Source organism: Sinocyclocheilus rhinocerous, unplaced genomic scaffold (assembly GCF_001515625.1).
Source record: "Sinocyclocheilus rhinocerous isolate Xijiao unplaced genomic scaffold, SAMN03320098_v1.1 scaffold520, whole genome shotgun sequence".
Lineage (NCBI taxonomy): Eukaryota > Metazoa > Chordata > Actinopteri > Cypriniformes > Cyprinidae > Sinocyclocheilus > Sinocyclocheilus rhinocerous.
Genome location: NW_015666539.1, coordinates 321,034 through 326,102, shown reverse-complemented (window position 1 = coordinate 326,102; position 5,069 = coordinate 321,034). Strand labels below are relative to the sequence as shown.

The window sequence follows — 5,069 nt, the reverse complement described above, 5'->3', positions numbered from 1 at the left end:
GCTCATTCCAGGGAGCCAGGATGTTTTTTTTTTTTTTTTTTTTACATTCATAAGGCTTCTTTGGCTCACTAAATTGAGCTGACATTTCCAAATTATGCTGTGTATGTATTGTTTATGTTATGAGTGTTTAGCAGGGATTCTCATGACCTGAGAATACTGCTCTTTCTCAGCCCAATATAATGTGTACATGTGTCATTTTTTATTCTTCAGATTTAGTGTTTTTATGGTGAAAATCTGTAATTCTCTGGAGGAGTCTTGCAGTTACAGTCACAGGTAACCAGCGATGTACTCAATTCTTATAGAAAACTATATGTTCTCTAAACCACTGTAAATAACTGTAACTTTGAGTAGTATTACCTTATAATTAATTTTTACAATTACTTTAATCACTTAGAACATCAGTTATTTAAGATTAAAATTCAGTGATGTTATTGCAAGCACAAGAAAGAAACGACATGCGGGTGAGTAAATTATGTTTTTTTTTTTTTTTTTTGGCAGAATTCTTCCTTTAAGTGGTGTTACTGGTCCTCATTCATTTTATTTAAGAGTGACATCACTGAGAAAACATCATGGCAGCTAATGATAAATTATGTAGTATTTAGTATTTAGTGTGATGTTTAATAAAATGAGAAATAACAGTATGGTTATGGAATAATATATAATTAATGTAGCATTGTGGGTTTAATGTGAAATTAATGAGTTGTGTTTTTTGATCATTTTTCAGATGGACAGGCCACCACATTTGTAGAATGACCCAGAGACAAATGAACTGGTGCTCCATAACTATCCAGAGTGATCCCAAATTTTGGAGCTACACAAAAAAAAAATCTTCACAACAAGACTCACAGTGTGAGGTCAGTGTTCAAAGGCCCAGGTTCCAGTATGTGCAGTACAGTAAGCTTACTCCATAAGCCTTAACACAAAATCATATTGCTTTAAAGCTAGTTTTACTAGTTTTAGTTTTTCAAATAAACACAAAAGTGAGACCTTGAGTGCAGAGGCACAAAACCCATAATGCAAGATCTGAGCTCATTCTGTCCAGAATTTCCATTAACATCTGTTAACTTAATTAGAATAAAACCTGAGACCAGAATAAGCATGTGAACATAGTAATCAGACAAAACCCCCCCCAAAATTGAAATTATTATTGACTTCAAACATGTCATTGTTTTACTTGTTTTACATTGGATTTCTTTCTTTCAAGCTTGCTTGCTTGCAGGCTTTCTTTTTCCCATTCTGGCAGAAGGAAGTGTTTGAGAAGAGGGAAATATTTCAGGGACAGAGGATGGATATGGCTTTGAGTAAGTGCACTTCGGATGTCACACTCACTGTCACAATTGGAAACAACACATCAACACACTAGAAAACAAACCACGACACATATTTTGAACATGCTTTCATATTCATCCTCTTGGTGATCAATATAAATATCAGGTCATGGATTAGTGAAGTCAAAAAATGAAATTAAAGCTACTTTGTGCACAGTAATGAATGCTATGAGGGGAGTTTAATTGGTCATTGACTGTTGATACAGCTTTAAAGTTAAATCAAAGTTGTATGTGATTTAAATTCCATTTTCTCTATAAAAACAGCTGCTGTTCATCTGTGATGTCAGTTACGTGAGTTATACTTCTGCTGTTAAAAGTTGTCATTTTTAGTAGCCGTACAGTGTGTCCCCCTTCAGCCTCCAATGGTCTTAAGTTATAGCTTTAGCATGGCTCAGTATGTCCAGACTGATTCTGATTCCAAATTCTACAGTTTACTGGCAACAGCAGCATTCCAGGGTCCTTTTTGAATCAATTGTGTGCCTAGTTCTATATAGTTCTAGTATTTCTTCGAAACAGAGGCTGAATTTGAGCCAGCAGGTTCAGGAGACACTCCGATTTCAACAATAGCTCTAAACATGCAACCCCACCAAAAAGTTTTTGTTGCAACATTGTTTTCCGTAGATCAAACGTTTATTGAAGAAATAGTTTACAGACACTGGCATTGACAGCCACTAAGAAACTCAAAAGCTAGAGAAACCGTATGTTCTGTCACTTCAGTTGTTTGGATGAAAATCACACGCACTGATTTGTAAACAAACTCACGCTTCTGTGTAATGTCATCCGTAATTGGCCAAATTTCGGTTATCTTAGCCCCACTCATTGGAGACATCATTATCTGCTTTGTTATGAAATTGTTAGAACACATCTGCCCGTGACCTCTGAGGGGTCTCTCGCTGGGTCGTCTCCATGGTAACTAGAGAGCTGAGTGAATGGGGAACCTCTGACGTTTCTCAATTTCCTGTGTTTTAAGAAGCTTATCTGGTTTCACACTCTGGGTAAAATGTTTGATAGAGGACACAATTCATAGAGGCAGAGCCCAGAACTCTTGTGAGACCAGTGACCAGCACTCATTTAGCAGGAATGCAGGAAATTTACATTAGAAAGAAGAGATAGATGCACAGACATTTGCATGTTCGTTGACTGTGAAAGATGATGAAACATTACTGCAGCACGTATAAACACTACACAATAAACACTGCTGTAGCACATCTGTCTTTAATCTTTCAGGTTGTTAGGTGTGTGTGTAATGCTGGAGTTCTTCCTCTTGGATGTGTTTGCCGTCTTGCCTCTCTCTCTCTCTCTCTCTCTTTCTCGCTTTGGTGTTCACACAGAGTTGCTGGCCAGATGCATTTAAAATGAACGCAGGCATTTACTAAAAGGAAAAGAACACTTTCACCCCCCCCCTCTCAATATCCATCTCCACCCTCCTTTCCCCAGTGGACAAATGTGGACGTAAAAATATTTTAGCAAATCCTACGTCTGGTTGGCTGTTTACTCCCTTATATACTTACACACGCAGAGAATTGTCTCCACTTCCGAAATGCAAAAGTCTGCTGGGGGCTAAGCAAGCTTTCTTTGGCTCGGTTGTCAGCGTGAAATGTGTGCCAGGGGTTTAGGGACACCTCGGAGAGACTGAAGACTTCACTAAATTTGCACTGGAAACTGAAAGGCATGCTGAGCTGCAGAGTGTTGTGGTAATGTTTTTTTTTTTCTGAAATTTTGAACATAATTATTCTTCCAAGATGTTTTCTTTTTTTAAGTTAACTTAACTTCTTAAGACCCCATGTCTAAAATCAGAGGCATCTAATTTCAGTAATAAAGCCTTAAAACTTTTAAAAAGAAAACATAATGATGTCAGTGCAGTCTTAAGCATTGTTCTTGTTACATTATCTTGCTTGTTATTCCTTTTATTTTCTGCAACGTATTAGAAATTAGAAAGCCAGATTGCATATCATTTTACTCACATATGCACTTCCAGACAGTTTGCTGACACTAGACAGAATTGTGAGTTTAAATGTCATTTTTACAAGAGAGCAGAATCACTCTGGATAGTTTTGGACATTGCTGTTTCTCCAAAGCTATAGGATATGTAATATGAGATATGAACCAAATATGAGGGAAATAGTTCAGATCGTTTCAGTGGTTATATGCATCTGGAAAAAAAATGCTTTTTTTTTTTCTTTTTCTTTTTTTGAACATTATGTTTACTGGTTTTTTTTCAGGTTAAACACAACATATAAAATACAGAATAATCTGAATAGATCATTCCTGTATACACTGCCCTATAACATGCCCTAAACCTCCAACCCATAGTGCCACAAATAATCCGTAAATAATATTAAAAAAGAAAGCATAGAAAGTTAGATGATATCCTGTTATGCCCAAATAAGAAAGGAAGCTGCCCCAGTATTTGACAAACAGATCTTGACGCTTTTTCAAACAAAATGCAATTTTTTCCAAGGGTACATAAGATGACACTGCTTTTTCTTTTTCATTTATTATATTAGATAACTACAAGCTTTTCAATGACTTAAACAGAAACGCTGTGTTAACTTGACAGGCGTAGCGTTCTGATTAAGAACATGTGCAACATTTGAAATATGACTGGGATTATTTTCAACAGCTGTGAAGATTATTTAGGGCTCGGAGCATGTAATGTTAATCTTCATAAATGAATTACCATGACAGTTAGATTTGAATGATGAGAAACTTGTTCCTGTAGTATAGCACAGGCAGAGTATGCAGATTCCTAATATATTTAACATATTAAACTTGGTCTCACTTTAGTTTAGTATGGGGTAGGATTAAGGGGTTTAAAATATGATCATGCAGAACAAGGCATTAATACGTGCTTTATAAGTACTAATAAACAGCCAATATGCTAATAATATAAGAATTGTTCCCTAAACTAAAGTGTTTCCTAAAACTTAAGGTTTGCCAGATATTTCCAGTCTTTTATTTACATTTTAGATTTAATAAGCCTTAACATAACTACCTTATCCTTTAAATAAAAGCTTAAAACTTCTAAATATGTTGTCAGTTACTTGAGGATTTCATGTTATGTTACCCGGTCTAATCGTGATATTTGTTTCAGGACCTGTGTGGTTTTGTTGTCCAATTATACATACATACATTACCTGAGCTCATTGGGAAAATATGAAAAGAATGCCTTGACTACTACTTTGTGTTATGTATACTATTGGGGAGCAGGACTGAATCCCGTTTGTACGCCCCTCAAACACCACAACTGATTTCCCAGTCAATCCAATCTTCATGTGCCCCCCGCCTATGTTAACAGTAACCAGATATATTGTGCGCAGCCTACTGAGAGTTATAAAACACATCTGCGCTGGACCCAAACTCACCAGAGCTATGGTTACACGCACACACACTCGCTTTCTCACATTTCTCTCTCACACTCACAGATTCTCTTTCTCACACTGACAAGATGTAGAGGAGAGAGAGAGAGAGTATAAGGTCCTAAGTGTCAAGAAGTTTGATTTATTGCCCCTCATAAACCCCCCTCCTCCTACCATAAATGGACACCTGTTTGGACACCTGTTTCTGTACACCCCCCACCCCATCTAACCGGACATGTGTTTATCACCCCAGCGATCCGAAGGAATTTATGATTGTTTGGGAATGTGTTTTTGTGTGGGGTCAGTTGAAACTGTTCAAGACTATGTGCTTTAAACTTTAAATTGTGAAACGTGGTATGATTATTAAACGGGGATAAGGGAA

General features: G+C 36.8%; 1 protein-coding gene and 1 long non-coding RNA gene across 3 annotated transcripts in view; both read left to right on the top strand.

Moving 5' to 3' along the window:
* The first annotated feature begins 406 nt into the window (after positions 1 to 406).
* On the top strand, positions 407 to 1,284 carry LOC107732616 (uncharacterized). Its single transcript, XR_001638890.1, has 3 exons — positions 407 to 461; positions 725 to 854; positions 1,220 to 1,284. It is a non-coding gene; the product is annotated as an uncharacterized LOC107732616 (long non-coding RNA).
* A 1,466-nt stretch (positions 1,285 to 2,750) lies between these two features.
* LOC107732613 (type-2 angiotensin II receptor-like) overlaps positions 2,751 to 5,069 on the top strand; it is a 4,989-nt gene continuing 2,670 nt past the window's right edge. The window contains exon 1 of one of the 2 annotated variants that reach the window (XM_016544001.1): positions 2,751 to 2,997. The gene's annotated coding sequence lies outside the window, so the exon portion shown is untranslated. Of the gene's footprint in view, positions 3,023 to 5,069 lie in introns of both variants that reach the window. The other variant, XM_016544000.1, reaches the window with a different exon arrangement.